Genomic DNA, 18,090 nt, shown 5'->3' with positions numbered 1-18,090 from the left:
TATATGTTCCAAAACCCTACTGCAAACCGACGTTAAAGATATGGGCCTGTAAAATGGAATAAGAGACGTATTCTTTCGCCCCTACTATTCAGTTTTTAAGAGTTGTATTAAAATTCAGGTTGAAAGGATATCATTGATAAGATATACTGACGACGTTAATATCCTCAGTGAAAGTGGAGTATAATTACAGGATCACTCCAATGAGTACAGAACATGGTTTGAGAGTAAACCGAAGAAAGACGAAAGCAACGACAAATAACAGATATGGGATTACCAATTAACTTAATACCAAAACTGGTGACCACGAAGCAGACGAAGTTAAGGAATACTGCTATCTTGAAAGACAATAATAGTGACGGGCGAAGCAAGGACATAAAAAGTAGAAAGAGGTCATTTCTTTCCAAAAGGAGTCTACTAATCTCAAACATCGGCCTTAATTTGAGAACTACATTTCTGAGAATGTAGCTTTGGGTTTGGTTTTGGGTTTGGGTTGTTTGGGGAAGACACCAAACAGCGAGGTCATCGGTCTCATTGGATAAGGGAAGGATGGGGAAGGAAGTCGGCCGTGCCCTTTCAAAGGTACCATCCCGGCATTTGCCTGAAGCGATTTAGGGAAATCACGGAAAACCTAAATCAGTATGGCCGGACGCGGGATTGAACCGTCGTCCTCCCGAATGCAAGTCCAGTGTGCTAACCACTGCGCCACCTCGCTCGGTAATGTAGCTTTGGAGCACAGATCTGTATGTTACTCAAACCCGGAAAAGAAGAAAACAGAAGCGTTCGAGATGTGGTGCTTTAGAAGGGCGTCGAAAATTATGTGGACTGGTAAGGAGTGAAAAAGTTCTCCGCAGAATCGGCGAGGAAAAAAAACACACAGAAAGAGCTGGCGAGAACAAGGGACAGGATGTCGGGACATGTCTTAAGGCTTTAGAGAACAGTTTCCATGGCCCTAGATGGAGTTGTAGAGGGTAAAAACTGTAGGAAAAGACAGAAGGTGGAACGTATCCAACAAATAAGTGGGGACGTTGAGTAAAACTGCTATTCTGAGATGAAGAGGGAGGCACACGGAGGGATTTAGCGGCGGGCCGTATCACCTCACACAGAAAACGCATGACTCAGTAATAATAATAATAATAATAATAATAATAATCTTCCTCTTACCATTGACCTATAAGATCTTGTCTAAGGCGCTTTTAAAAAGAGCAGAAGAAATACTTGACAAACACCTAGGAGAGTATATGGCTGGATTTATGAAGGGAACGTCATGTGCAGAACAAATGTTAAACTTAAAGAACATAACAGAAATGCGGAAAATCAGGAACTTAAAATATATAATTACTTTTGTGGATTTCAAAAAAGCCTATGATTCAATTGACAGAAATACACTGCTTGATATCTTAAAATAATTGGGAATCGATACTAAAACAACTAAAATAAATAAAGGAACTTTGACAAATACAAAATCGAAAGTAAAATTTAGCAGAGAGCTCTCAAAATCGTTTGAAATAAAGTCAAGTGTTCGACAGGGAGATGGTTTGTCACCTCTGCTTTTCAACTGTGTGTTAGAGAAGATAGTTCGAGAATGGAGGAGGCCATCAATACTAAAGTGATTCAACTATGAACAAATCCAAAGAAGATCACTGTCGACTGTTTAGCCTTCGCAGATGACGTAGCATTGATTACAGATTAGCTAGACAACGCCCAAGAACAAATAAGAGAAGTGAAAAAACAAGCAGCCAAAGTAGAACTAAAAATATCCTTTGAAAAAACTAAGTTCGTGACAAACATCTGTGATGCTCCTCAAAATATTGCAGTTGACAACAATACAATATACAAAACAGATTTCTTTAAATATGTAGGATAGTGGATTACATATAGTGCAAAAGAAAAGACAGATATAGAAACTAGGGTGCACAAAATGGAAAGAGTGTTTCATATGACCAAAAACGTTCATAACAAAAAATCCTTGTCCTGTAACACGAAATTAAGACACTACCAAACAGTGGCCAGACCTGAAGCTCTGTATGCGGCAGAACACAAACTAACAAGAAATGGAGAGCTTGAGAAACTAGAGAAGGTTGAAAGAAGAATTTTAAGGAAAATACTGGGAGCTAAAAGAAGCGATATTGCTGACTACAGGTTAAGATCAAACAGAGAGCTATAGTTGAAAACTGAAACACTAACAGATGTAATGAGGAAGAGAAGACTACAGTTTTATTCACATTGCTCATTAGCTACAAATCCAAGCCCCATGGTTCATAGAGACTGAAAAGGAGATGGAAAACGCTGGAATTAGACTAGACACAATAGAAAACAGAACACATTTCAGAAAGGCAGTTCAAAAGACAGAATTTCAGGAGAGAAAGAAAACAACTAGACGAAAGTGGAATCAAGAAGAAAGGGAACAACATTCTAAAAGGAAGAAGGAAATTTGGAAACTACGGAAATCTAATACAACGAAGAGTAGCCAAAGTTGATTCATCGTACCCTCCAAATGGGTTGTTCGAAAGAAGAAGAAGAAGAAGAAGGACAGTGAGGTAACTGCCTAAGGAAATCCAACTAATTCAATGTTTCCAGACGTTCGAGAAGCTTTTGATGCAGTACGAAACGGAAGCCTTCTAAAGAAAAAACATTTTTATGTGATGCCTAACCTGGTTTGCCAGTGGGTCGAAAATTTCGTGACATGTAGGGCGCTGCGCATTATCCTAAGGGAGAGTCGTTTACAGACCTAGATCTCAATGTAGGAAAATGATAAGCTATGGGCCTCTCTACACACAGTATCGTGTCACAACAAGGAAGAGAGATATGAAGTGACAACACCACATAGGCAGAGTTTTAGGTAAAGCAAATGGCAGGCAATGACTACTTGGAAACAGCAGTTTGCTTTCGACAGAGACCGCTTACAAAACACTTGTGCGGCTCGTACTTGAACACTGCTCAGGTGTGCAGGATCAGGTCGCATTAGGGGGGGGGGGGGGGGGGGGAGGAGACATCGAACGTATGTAAATAAGTGTTATTACTGGAATAAGGTCAGGCTGTTATGCAAACAACTGTTTTTTTTTCATGTAAACTGAAACATGTTTGTGATTCTTAATTCAAATCTTAATTTTGTACATTATTGGGGTACGTAGAACCTCTGTACATTACCAGGTACTGGTAGGTTGCCTTCTTGCAAATTTAGCTTCTGAAAATCCTTTTTCATCTGCATTCCCATAAGTTCTTGAGAAGAACACACAAACGCAACAACTATTTTCTGTAACTTCGTTCGCAAATAACACATTTCAGCTCTAACAAAATACAGTGTTAATGTTGCTGCTCAACAGCGTGTATGTGTACTGTTTCCTCTTCTCTACAACTTTGTGAATACGGAGGGAAAAGGATTTTCGAAAGCTAAATTTGCGTATGACAATCTACCAGTATCCGATAATGTACAGTGTTCTACATAACCCAATAACGTAGAAAATTAAGATTTTAAGTAGCTCTGAATCTGCACTCTCAGGTGTCCAATCTTTGTACGGGATGTCAATTACTGAACCACATAAAAAAACGTAAATTAGTTACAAACTGTGGTGTCACCGCCAGACACCACACTTGCTTGGTCCGTTAGTATACGGTGGACCCGCGTGTCGCCACTGTCAGTGATAGCAGACCGAGCGCCACCACACGGCAGGTCTAGAGAGACTTACTAGCACTCGCCCAGTTGTACAGCCGACTTTGCTAGCGATGCTACACTGACGAAGACTCTCTCATTTGCCGAGAAGATAGTTAGCATAGCCTTCAGCTAAGTCAATTGCTACGACCTAGCAAGGCGCCGTATTCAATTGATATTTATTGTATGAAGCATGTATCATCAAGAGCGATGTTCTACAATTATGGATGAAAGTTAAGTATTCCAGAAGCTACGTACTTTTCTTTATAGCATTCATTACGTATCCTGTTTCAGACCTCACGCCAGCCTGCGTGAGTTTAGGCGCGTGCCTTTCGGCTTCCTCTCATTGTGTCTAGGCTGTCTTGTCTAGACACAACACAAACTACGGCGTGCACACACTATATTCAACATGTAAACGTCACTACAGATATTCCGATTTAGGTTATGACATTTTCGAAATGCCTGCCGTCATTGGTGATGATGTGGTGCAGACAACAGCGAAATTCTCCATGACGCGCTGAAATGCCGGAACATCTATCCTGTCGATGACCTCCTGAATGGCTGTTTTCAGCTCATATGTGCTTTTGGGATTACTGCTGTACACCTTATAGCCCCACTTACGTCCCCACAAAAATGAGTCGCATGTGTTCTGATTCGGAGAATACGGCGACGAATCGCGGCCTTTGCCAATGGCCTCTGAGTACCCCAGAGCCAGAATGCGATCCCCAGAATGATCCTCCAGGACACCAAACACTCTCCTGCTTCGATGGGGTCGAGCTCCGTCTCGCATGAGTCACATCTTGTCGGAATCAGGGTCAGTATGGATAAAGGCGATGAAATCGTCTCCCAAAACATTCACGTACTGTTCCGTAGTCGCCGTGCCATCAAGGAATATCGCACCGGTTATTCCGCGACTGGACATTGCACACCACACGGTCACTCGTTTAGGAAGAGACTTCTCGATCGCGAAATGCGGATTCTCAGTGCTCCAAACGCGCCAATTTTGCGTAGTGACGAACCCATACAAGTGGGCTTCGTCGCTAAACCCAACCATGTATGCACATACTAATTCCCATCATGCCCCGCGGCCAACCGTGCAATTTGGACCTCCTAACGCAAACCGTTCAGAAGTTACGATGATTTTATATCAGATAGTTCAATAATCGTCACCTCTCACGAACACGTAATTGTAACCGAAGATATCAACTTAAATTTTTTAAACAATAGGCCTTCTGTACCAAAATTCATCCTCATGTTTCCCTGCTCAAGCTTTACACTGATTCCATTTGCGTCTATTCACCATACAACAGACCGAGCGGGGTGGCGCAGTGGTTAGACACTGGACTCGCATTCGGGACGACGACGGTTCAATCCCGCGTCCGGCCATCCTGATTTAGGTTTTCCGTGATTTCCCTAAATCACTCTAGGCAAATGCCGGGATGGTTCCTCTGAAAGGGCACGGCCGACTTCCTTCCCAATCCTTCCCTAATCCGATGAGACCGATGACCACGCTGTCTGGTCTCCTTCCCCAAACCAACCAACCAACCAACCATACAACAGACACTCATACGTTTATCGATATATTCGCACTCACATCTCCAAACAGATTGATTGACATCGATCAGGTTTCGACACCTGGATTGTCTGCTCATGATGTTATAATCTTAACTTACTCTTTCGTATAACCAAAGAACAAATAGCAGGAGGCGACTTTTAGAGACTTTTAGCTCATGAATAGGGGAAAGACTGCTATGGATGGGCAACGTAAGGAAAACGTTTAATAAAATCCTTGGATATTTTGATAAATATTTTATTTTCAACACAACTTGAACATTATGTTTTGCATTACACTATAGTAGACACAGAAGTCTGAATATTCACGCTTAATGGAATATTTAAAGAATAAAAACATGTGTCCTAGGTCCAATCAAGCCAACTGGTTTCCGTCTTTGCGCCAGGCAGTTTTCCATGAAGAGCGTAGAGTATAATAGCTGTAAAAATTTTCACTTTCAGGAGTTTTTTTATTGGAATCTGAAAACGAATAACGTGCATTCGAAAGGAGGCTTAAAGTAAAATTTTCGCCTTCGAAGGTAAAAGAGCCAGATCTGATTGATTACCAAAAAATTTACAGACTACTAGAAAACATATAACGAAAACCATTACTTAAATTTTGTTTACGGTGGCCTACTTAGGTCTAAGATTAGGAAAAATTCGAAGTGTCTCATTCAAGGCAACTTGTACGGCATCACTTGACAACACCTAATCTCCGTGCACTCCACATACAGTTGTGAATATGAAAAAATGGTGTGAATTGCTCGTACTTTTGAGTGGTAGTTGCAGAAATGTAATCACTTTTACCATACCACTGCGGCGTTTCAATCATTAATACTAGTTGAACATAGAGAAAATCTTATCTTAGTTCACTGCCGCTTTGTGTCTTCGTGTAAAAACTCAGAATGAGGTAGTGACTTGCTGGCAACTCGGGGTACCCTTAAATTCCGCTAGAATGCGTCTGTTGTGAGTATCCATAGAGAAATCGAGCCATCCCATCGATGGAGTGGGCCCATCAATAGCAAGCTTCCCCCATGTTTGAACTTAACATCTGACGCCTATGATATTTCTTGGCAGACACCGGCAGGAAATACTTTCGACGTAAATAATGAAGAAGTCAACTTTACTGAGAGACTCTATAATCTATACGACAAACAAGCCCCTCTAAAAAGAGGAGAGAACCTGCACTATGTCTTACAGACCGCCTCAGATATCTTATGGGTGTTAGAGATGCAACACACAGGCCATACAAACGTCATCCGACCTCTGATAATCATCTCATCGAAGAATGAAAACCTCAGGTGCGCTCATTCGCTGACTAACGCCTTTAACAGAATTGCCACCCTGTGCAAAAATCTACGAGGTCTCGAAACAGGCTAGCCCAAATCTGCAGCGGAACCTCTGGTGCATACTGAGGATCTCAAAAGATATTTCGCCACGCCGACATCTTTACTTGAGCAAAGAACAAGGCGCAAACCACCTATTCCCTTAAAACATCAGTGGTTGGTACAAAAGAAAATTTTTTTCTATAGCCGGTAAGAACTAACGCGGTCCGGAAGTCAATTGCACAACTTCGTACGGCAGCGCCGGAGCACGATAATATCACGGTGCAAAGTAATGAAAATTTTTAACCATTCTCTGACCTCCAGCATCTTTCCATCAGCCTGGAAGTAGCGAATCCATTACCCAAAACGAGTCTGCCAAAGAGTCTTACCACTACAGGCCCACTTGCGTCCTGCCAATATTTCCAAGGCTTTAGCATATATAGCTCCCGAACAGCTTACTAATTATTTAACATCGGTTTCCGGCACAATTGCAGCACGATGACTGCTCTGATAAAAGTGAATGACGAACTGAAACAAGCTATGGATAAACAACAGGGGACTTTTAAGTGCTTTCTGGATACCGGCAAAGCTTTTAATACTAAATTCTTCTTCAAGTGCAGTACAGTGGTTGCACTCATACCTTATATCTCGCCAACTGTCTGTAATGACTGGAAAAAAAACAATGAAGGGTGAGACCCAGACCAAGAATCGGGATTAATTTAAGGGGAACACGAGGAAGGGTGGCCCAACTTGATTCTTCATTTATCATTCCCAAACATATATTTTTATTTAATAACAATTCTATCATAAGGCAGCTAACAGTTGCCAAGATTCTTGCCAAATTAATTTAAATAGTTAAGTTATTCAAATTAATATAACAATGCATAAGGACATTTGCGTTATACTGTAAGATGGTAAGAACTATGCCCCTTACATGAAGTCATTAAAGATCACCTCCCTCACGTTGAGCGAACAGTAGGGCTGAACAAAAATGACTGACAAGGCGCAATGCATCTTGTAGAGGGTATACTATGGACGTATTGGAATAATAAATGTCGGGTGGTGGTTTTAAAGTAATTCACACGATATGAAAACTTTGTGGAAACGCGTCGATTTACTGGAGGCTAGTTTATCCCAAGGAAGTATTCGAGTAACTGTAGCCGGCTGGGGAGCAGCGAAGGGAAGCGATAATAGGAAGCTTAGGGCGGCTCAAGCTCTGAGAAAGCGGTAACGGGGTGCGGCCTCCAGCTGCCTTAAGATGAGTGACAGTGAGTGGGTGGTTGACCCCATGCTGGTGTACCAGGAAGCAGACTGAGAACTTGTACGCCTGTTGATAAATGTCCGTCGTCCCGTTTTCAATGAAACATGTGAGAAAGCTGCACAAAGCTACGGTGGAGCCGTCAACAGAGGCCAAAATATGCATGTTCGTGACTATAGCAACTACACGCTGAATTCACGGTCCGCAGAGTCTGAAGTAAATCAGGTGAAGAGCGACAGAATGAAATACGCCAGCCTCCGATGGGAATGTAGGACCAAGGAATCTGAAGTACTCTCCTGGGAGGCAGAATTCCGGAAAAATTGGTGTTTCGTGCAGACGCTAACCTTGATGGATGGCCTGGGAGGAGCTAAATAGCAGAAGTTGAGAGAAAGGGAAATTTTGTGGGAATTTGTTCGCTTCCCAGAGCAGGCATTGGTCAGCGCTGGGAAACGCCGCATAATTAACGCGACTTGCATTGCAATTGGCGTAAGTGATTTTGCTGGAGGGGAAACTGAGGTGAAGAGCGGACTGGGAGAAGTCTCCATAGTTGTCTTCCGTTCACAGCTTGCCTAGAGTGCGGACGTGGTGTTCTTTACTCAGCTTGCCTGAGAAAGAGTGAGCATCTCTGCAGTTTAGGACTTAGCAAATGGAACGATTGAGCTTGGAGATAGGAAGTTTTGGTTCAGCTATATGCTGAGCCAGATAGCTATGAGTGAATAGAGGAACGCAGCCTTGCAGCACCACGAGGTCGGCCGACGTCTGCACAACGACGCCGCTCCGCCACGCTCTACTCGGTGATATTGCGCCCGCTCCGGCCACTGATTAATTTGTTGGATCACGTCGGCAAAGTTTCCTCGAGGGTTTCATGGACTGTGTATTGTAGAATTCTTCTCGCACTTCGCTATACGCCTGGGTCAGTCGATAGGAATTACTTTTGACTTATCGCACTTTACTCCACGCAAACGCAATTTATTACCACTGCCTGTCAGAAGAGTCATGTAATGTGATGATTGAAGGTCGTGAGTTAAAATAAATTTGTGCTAATCGACTGCATCTGTTTTGAATCAAGTAGTTGAAATCCCAAGTCACTTTCTTAATTAATTTTATGTTCAACATTTGCATCTGGTGTTCAATAGTTGAATACAACATCAATGTACACCCCTTTTTAATTAAAATGGATCAATTCTGAATCAATTAATGTCAACACTGCCACCGCAGTTCAGTCACGAGTCACAGGGCCTTAGTACTTTCTTTGCATTATCCGATATTGTGGCAGTTCTGCACTCTCTGTTGATCTGTTAGTCAAGTACCTGGGGTGAACACACGCCGAAACCAGATAAGTGATGGGTAGGGTGTTACAATACATAAAATTACAAATGGTACTCGAGGAAAATGTCAACTGTGCAATACAGTGATGGCCTGAATACAAACAGTTAATTGATTAAATAAACCGCGGTGGAACTCAGTCTGTGCGAGTAGCATCACAACTATGGGCTAATCCCACAACAGGACTTGAAAATAAGTTCAATAAACTTTAAATAAAAGAAGTTAAAATGCATACTCCACTGCAATAGTAACATCCAGGCCTACTCTAAGGTAAGGAATCAGACATAAGTGTATATCACGTTGGCATCCAAAGTCCATTAGTCACCTCATCACTAGGAGGTACACAACCACGTTAAATTTTCCTTTTGCTGAGTATACCAGAGAGTGTAAGGCAAATGATGACAGTCTGGTGTCATACGACAATGTTACTCTGCTTGTATATACACAAGATAGGGCCAAGCTGACCAAACGCTACCCACGCATATAAACCGAAGCAAACATTAGTACTTCACTGATTAGCCACAGGGATGTTACACATACATCACGGTAAATACTTAAACAAACTACCGGGCCCCTAAAGCCCTATTACAATGATAATGACAATTAAACCCTTATTTTTTTTAAAGAAGTCAAGAAACTCGGTGCTCAGTTTGCCAAAAGGCTTTCATCACACTCACAAGGATCTTATATAAGAACACTGAGTAAATTACCTCCCCAAAATCACTAAAGCTAAGTCCTAATGCGGCGACACTTCCACCGCGGCACGATACCAAAAGATTGGGAATAAATTAGTCAACTTAAGGCTGGAACGGGAGATCCGCAGAAGCGCGTGTGACCTGCCAACACCTAGGCCTCGTGCGATGACGGGAAAGGCGGCGAAAGAGAAGGAAAACGCGTTCCTGCTCCGGACCAGCTGAACAGCAACGTGTCAACCGCTGCCGATACAAGGCCGTCAACATGTACTAAATGACAAGCAGCAAAACAAGTTTGATAGAAATTAACATACACAGCAATACTTAAACGGGCAAGTAATGATTATTTTTGAGGAAACCAACTATTAAAAGTTCAGTACAGGAGCGGTCCGCTCGTAAACATAGCACGTTAACCTTCCTAGCAATAACAAGAAACAATGTGCAATGCCATTTAAAAGAATAATTGCATTATAATCCAAAAAAAGTTAAATAAGTCAAGGTATATCTTTACTGGGGCCTCTTAGGGACTAATAGACACTGTAATTTGGATACGAGTCAAATAAAGATGGCTGGTTAAAAACAAAGAATGGTTCAAATGGCTCTAGGCACTATGTTAAATCTGAGGTCATCAGTCCCCTAGACTTAGAACTACTTGAACCTAACTAACCTAAGGACATCACACACATCCATGCCCAAGGCAGGATTCGAAACTGCGACTGTAGCAACAGCACGGTTCGGGACTGAAGCGTCTAGAACACCTATAACCCGAAGGGCACCTCATCACGGAGTAAGAGAGTGTGCAAATACAAGCTTGCACAGACACATGACCGACACGTGCATACCTTTAGGCTGACCACACACAACTTTAATTGGAGGCCAAAACCAATAATTCGCCCCAGGAAGGGCCATAAGGTCTACAACAAACAGAAATTACAATCAGTAGTATCGAATAATCAATGATAACAAACAACCATTTCAAATACCAGATTAACACTGCAAAACACTAGCTTGGCGCTTACAGAAACCTCCAGATTAACACACACATCCCCAAAAGGGGTCACTGAAAGGTACAAAGGAACCAGATTTCTGACCATCTCACGTAGGGGCAGAACTAATAATCTTTAAGTACAGCACTACTCAACAGTCTTCATACATTATTTCAAATAAATGCCAAGGAAGCCAACAGCTTCAGGACACCAGGCTTCAGACTCCAGGTAGGCACTGGATAATACTGACCTGCTCGAAGCTGTTAATAAGCAGTAAATCTCGGCGTATTTAGCACGCCACAGTTAACTGATGAACGCGACGAGAGCCGCTCCTTGCCCGCTAAACTCGCTGCAATTTGGTACTCCGTGAGGTATATTTTATCGTGATATTTATGTAAATGAGGTAGATAAAAACTGTAGCAATATTAGAAAGGCCTATTTCGTTTTATCTAGCAGACAGTGACAAAACAGACGTAATCAAATTGGGAAACCACACCAGTCTTTGGTACTATTTGCTTTCTCATATTAGACAACGAGATTCTGATTTTTCATGTAGTAAAACGTTTGACGAACGTTGAGGTAATAGATTATGTCGCAGAATGGAAAGCACGCCGTGTAAAGCTGTAGCATGATTTGAGAGAAAAAAATGCTGGAAACTAGGGACTGAATAAATGTGTGCTGTCTTGCTAGTCTCTTGTCTTTATTGGCTTTATGTTTCCTATATTTAATTTTATGTCACACCAAGGGGAAAGTTATTAGCTAATAGGCAATAAAGAGCTCCAATGTTCTGAAGAGTTGTTGTTCTCCTGGTTACAAATAATCTCACCGAGTATTAATTGTTTCAAAAATGGTTCAAATGGCTCTGAGCACTATGGGACTTAACATCTATGGTCATCAGTCCCCTAGAACTTAGAACTACTTAAACCTAACTAACCTAAGGACAGCACACAACACCCAGCCATCACGAGGCAGAGAAAATCCCTGACCCCACCGGGAATCGAACCCGGGAACCCGGGCGTGGGAAGCGAGAACGCTACCGCACGACCACGAGATGCGGGCCATTAATTGTTTTCGCAAGGAGATAGGATATCAGATCGGGCGACTGGGAGCGTCACAGGACATTTTAATTTCCACTATCCTGAATAGAGGTTTGGTGGCTTCCATTACAAGTTATACACGTTTTAATTCCACAGAGCGAAATACAATGGCGTGCGATAGAAGCACAGTGTGAAGACGCTTGGCACTGAACTTCGGCACATTTCCTCGAAAATATATGTTTTATGCATCACTCAGAATGATGTGCGCTACAAAATGAAAACAAAAATTTTTGACGTCCTATCTCAAACCCTCGATGGGGCGTCGGCGGGGCGGGGGAGCAATAATCGAGTTTTTGCCCCGGTTCTAAAATATCGAAGATCCGGGGTTGCACAGAAGATAGTACGAGCTGCTTAGTTGAGATTTTCGGAGATGATGTTATCTATCAAGAAATTGCATTAGCATCGATGTAGAATTCGACAAAACACGAACTCGATGAAAATACTGACCAAATATTAATGTAGAGAATTCTTTACTGTGCTTTCATGATACGTGAAAGTGTGTCACCTTTCGAGTATAGGATTAACGAGTCAGGCATATCATATAAACACAAGGTTATTATAAATGATTGAAGCGGTTTCATAAATTCACTGTAGCTACATTAGCAGATATATTGTCACAAAACTCAACACTCATATAGGAAAACTCAATAAGTTTTGTATTGTTCCAGCCGCGCTTTATATTTCTGCCACGAGAGAGCAGCAGTGAGCAGTTAGGCAAGATGGCGACAGATGTAGAGAAAACTTATGATCTACTTGAAATGCATTCACACCAGTCTGCCGTAGCAGTGCAACGACACTTAAGAGCGAGGTTCAGCAAAGATCTGTCAACTGCCAACTACATTCGGCGATGGTACATCCAGCTTAAAGGCTTCAGGATGTCCCTGCAAGGAGAAATCAACGGGTGAGCCAGCAGTGAATGAAGAAACGGTTGACCGCGTGCGGGCGAGTTTCGCGACGAACAGAGCAGAGAGCCGCTTGAAAACCTTAAAGTGAGATTGTATGTCATATTAGACGCAATTTTACGTTTCCTGTTTTCTATTCCAGAATATACTTTAGACTCTCTGAACATTCTGTTGTATCATTATCATACACTAACCACAGACAGTTTTAGAACCTTAAAATAACATTAAAAATTTGACATGCGACGATTTTCGGCACCTCGTATAAGCTACCAGCGTTGAACGGTCATGTCTTCGGAAACATACAGTATAGAAGGATATGAACTGTCTTGTTTTGGCGCCGCTATGACGTTTCAGAAGTTGGTATCTGAGCCGTGGTAAAAATTGCTGTTTTGAAGAGCGCGCCGCAGCGCGTAGTGTGAAGCACTCGCCCTCCGTTTCTGGCGGTGACGCCGCTGTGGCGATCGCAGCTTTGGTTTCTCCCTTTGGTGGGAAAGGGGAAAAGTTGCCTGTTCACGTGCATTTAAGGAGCGCTATGAGCTCGGCAGTTGGTCAGTCTGGGTGAGTCTGGAGTCAGTCTGGGGTCAGTCTCTCGTCCGGATTTGTGGAGCAGTTAGTGTCTGTCTGTCGCCCGGAGTGTTAGTATCTCTTTCGTTCGGATCAATCTTTAAAGCCAGGTAAATGAGTCTTTCCACTCCGCCAGTAAGAGGACTCAGGGAGTGGTCGCCCGGTCGGCGCTTAGTTCCTGCATCTGAGTCTGCGCGTTAGGCCGCCAGTCTGCTCGAGTTGCTCAGACAATGGTCATTGGCGGTTGGATCGATCGGTTGGTCGGTCGCGCACTGAGATACAAGATGACTTGTCCGCCTTGAGCGTCGGCGCATGTAAGGTCGCCACGTGAGTCCAGTGGACCGCGCCGTATAGCGAGGGGTAGTGGCTTCGCGGCCGACACGAGAGCAACAGGAGTCAACCCACGACATCGGTCTGGCCGGTGCGAGCTGCGACTCCGTGAGACGGGAGATCGGCGCGCCTTCCTGCGTCCGTTGAAGCGGCTGGCAGCGGACGGTTCGGGAGAGCGATTTGGGGGTGCTGCGCCAGGTCTTCTCCAGAAATCGCAGTTTATTAGAAGTAAAGTGATTGGCAATATGTTGTTTCATTTACTTGTTAAATTCTACTTGTTTTCTTGGTGAGGTCACCAGCCGCTTTGTTTTGGTGTTGTCCCACCATTCTTCTCAGTTTGCCCACCTGCGGGATGGTGGTTATTTATGAATTGGGTGGTCCGTTTTTCCCTTGTGGAGTAGCGGCGGGTTAGAGCAACCGGCGGTTCGGGTTGTTCGGCAATCTCCGTATCAATCTGCCTTACGTTATTAGCTGCCTCTGTCATGTTTGTCGGAATCGGTGTGTTAACGAATTCGTTGCTTGGAGTGTAACGACCTAATTTATGAAATATGTTTTTATCTTGCCTATCATCTTGGGAGGCGGCATATGTGTACTGTAGAGCATGTAAACTCGTTTGGCCAACCTTGTATAATTTTATATAAGATTGCATTTCATGGGCTTTTATTTAAATGGTCATTTTAGTAGACCCTATATAAAGTTGCCACCCTTCCACTGTAAGACTTTTCTTAGAAGTTAAAATCAATTTGCACCTTCGGTGGCAAGTTAATCTTTTAATTTTAGTGTTTTGTACCATTTCCATCCCTCCTGCGGGGTGCATAGTTTGTGCGCTTGTGTGAATTGTTAAAACTTTTAGTTTAATGTAATTTGGTGCGTTGCAGATTTGCACCAGTGTATTCTTTCAGAGGCTGTTATGAGCGGTCGTGACTACGGCCATGTCAAAAGGGAGCAGCAAGGTTCTCAGCCCGAAAGCTCATACACTCAAAAATTTGTTTCTTTCTGCTGCTGAAGAAATTGTAACTTGATATTTAGAGGGTGCTTTCTGCTTATAGTTTTAAATCTGTTTCTTTAAAAAAAAACGCTTTTAGGAATAAAGTCCCCATTTGCTAAAAGGAATTTGATTATGATTTCATCAGTTACTCCCTGGCAATTACTTCCACGCTCACATAGTGTGATTAAATGTGTTAATGTTCTTGATGAACCGCTAGTAAATAAATAAAATTTTAAGAATATTCTTTGAAACTAAATCCGCGGTTCAGTACTACAAATAAAAAAAAATAAGTCCTTCATAACTTCTTGCATGAAAAAAGTGTGCTAGCCAGCGATTTCTGCAGTGTACTAGAGTATATCGTTTACTTATAAGCAGATAAATGACTAAGAGTAAAAGTCTGTTTAAAAAAGTGAATTTACAGATAAAAGATATTTCAGATCCGAATTAGCATCTGAAGTTGTAGAAAACATGTGTGCAAACAGTGAAGGAAGTGCAAATAACCAGAACAATGAGTGTGAAGTGACCATGCCCCATAGCGCAAGGTGGGAAAGCTGAATTTTCTGCTAACCTTCGGCATTAACGATGGGAATCAAGGCTATATTTAAAGATTTGGTAAATCCAGAGCTACAATGAAATTTTTGCATCTGAAGATCCCGAATGTGATTGCATCCTTCAGTAATGTTGTGTGGTGCAGTGTGCCTAAAATGTTTTTGTTGGCCTCATGACTAAAGCTAGCAGTGTATGATTCTGTGATAACTTTTAACAGTGGGAACAATAAAAGACTGAAGGTTCGGAGAAGATAGGGTTGATTCTAGAGCAGAAAACAGCTAGAACTTAGGAAGATGTGGATGTGCTTCGTGTAGGGCAAGCAGGGTTCACTTCTTAGCAAATGGTACAAGAAGCAAAAAGAAAAGGAAGAGGCAAGCATTGAGTGACTGCAACACAAAATAAGACACAGATTATGGGCGGTGACAATTGTGGTGCATGAAAGAGTCAGAACTCTTAAGTGGGCATAAAAGTTTGTAATTAAAGAAACTTTGAAACTCAGTACCTTGGAAACATATTTTTTGACATAAATGAAGTGTTAATTCAAAAAGAACTGAAGAAAGAAACGTGAAATTTTCATAACATGCCAAGAATAAAATTCAACAGACATAGAAATACCATAATACGAATATCCTATGTTGTTTAGTTTTTATGTTCATTTGTTTACAAAATTCTGCTACGAAAATTAAGAGTTAGAGAAAAATATCGTAACATGCCTCATAATAAAATTTTCCTAATAATTCTAGTTCAGTAAATCTACAGAAATGCATTCATTAACTATGGGAAACTGAAGCTTTGTGTCTTAAAAGCTTTCCAACATAAAGGGTCACAAAGTTTGACATTTTAATATTGGTAGCATAGATCTTACGGAAACAATTGAAGCTGAAGCCTTATCACTCGCAATTGATACAAGCCCTGATTCCCGATGAAGAAGTCAAACGCTGTGAATTTTTTCCACAGTTGCAACAGTTTATGGCACAGGATGGGCTTTGTGAGCAACTCATCTTCAGTAGTGATGCAGCATTTTTTGTTAATGCCACAGTGAACAAGCAGAGTATGCGAACCTGTGGGACAGAGAATCCCTGCACTATCATGCATCACATTAGAGATTAACCAAAAGTTAAAGTGTTCTGTACAGTATCACAGCTTAAAGTTTACAGCTTCTTTTTCTTCTGCAAAAAGACCATTACAGGACACATGTGTGAACATGTTGGAAAATTGCCTCATGCCATAATTGGTAACCAACAGTGTGGACCTCATCTACTGTCACAATGGTGCTTTGCCCCTTCCATCATGATTCCTGTGAATTTTTAAACAGGAAATTGAGAACCTGTTGACAGTGGGGTTGATGATCAGTAATTATTCTCTCCCGGCCTAACCAATGCAATTTTTCTTTTTGGTGTGGTGTCATGTAAAAGATTCGGTGTTTATGCTTCCTCCACCAACAAACCTACCACAACTGTAGTCTCATATCAACAGTGCTTTTGAATAGACTGAAAGGGGCATGTTAATAGGAACATGCTCTGCAAAACATGGGAAGAAATTGATTATCGACTTGATATCTGCGGAAGTAGGGAGGCATATATGAAGGACCTGTAATATGCCAAAAACACTTTTTGTGTTTTTCTTTGCGTGTGCAAAGTCTTGTGACAACATATCAAATATTACAGCTACAGCAAATCTGTGAAATCGCTTCAGTGACTTATAATTACCTTATATTTGGAAGAGGTGGAACGAGGAACAATGTTTACGAGGGGCAGTCATAATATTGTAATTAAATCTTCGAAAAAGTAAAGTTAAGTAAATAATTTTTTGTCTATCTGCGGGTCTAGAATCATGGTAGACCCAAAAGAGTGCTTTAGCCGTCTGTATTGGCTTGACATAGCTGAAACATTTCCATTGCCGCCAAAAACGAATTACTAAACGATACTCAACAACTACTATTTCACTTTGTTTTGACTGCTCTAGCAGTATTTTATGATACTGCACTTCGCTGGTTTCAGTGTATGGGGAAGGATGAGAGTAATGGCCAGTACAGGCATAGAGATAATTGGAATTTGTGAGTCTGTACAGTGCTGCAGTCACACAGAAACTTCTTTAAGATGTCACTCGAACCACAACCCCCCCCCCCCCCTCCCCCAGTTATGCATAACCATTTGAAGGTGGAGCGATATCACGTTGTCTCACAGTCACATTTTGTTTGGTTTTGACACTTTCTGATCTATACTAATTTCTCACTCCATATCATTATTACAGTCTTACTCAACAAGTCGTATTTTCATAACATAACTGTGTTGAATACGTGGTTACTTAGTGACAAATTCCCAAGTCGATGGTTGCTTCACTGGACGTTGTCAGCTAACAATAACTTTTGAGGTGGACATAATGGCTAGTCAGCAGCCAGTGTACCTTGCCCTGAAGTAAATCTCTGTTTCTTCCAATTTTACTGTTAATTAGGTGAATGAATATTGAATGCAACTACAACAAACGATGATTATTAATAAATAATAATAAATATAAATGTAATTATCCAAAGGTAATAAATCATTACTATTATCAAATTATAAAAATAATTTTTTCTATACATTAGTGGTGTATATTTATAAGCACAAAGGAGAGAATCAGTCACAACAGCATAGCTTTCATAACTATTCGAACCACCTACAGAGTTCCAAAGGAAAAAGTTGAAGAGGAGGGTATAGTGCTAACGACAATAAGAAGGAATTTGGAGGTTTTCAGTCAGTGTTTGCATTAAAAAAAATTAAATTTACGAACAACTCCTGCTGTTGGAGAAAAGATTTTTCGGTGTGACAGTTAAAGATCTGCTTCGTGCAGCATTTGAATTGGCCGAAAATTTTAATAAGCAGACTTGATTG

Source organism: Schistocerca americana, chromosome 8 (genome assembly GCF_021461395.2).
Source record: "Schistocerca americana isolate TAMUIC-IGC-003095 chromosome 8, iqSchAmer2.1, whole genome shotgun sequence".
Taxonomy (NCBI): Eukaryota; Metazoa; Arthropoda; class Insecta; order Orthoptera; family Acrididae; genus Schistocerca; species Schistocerca americana.
Note: the sequence above shows the minus strand (reverse complement) of the source record.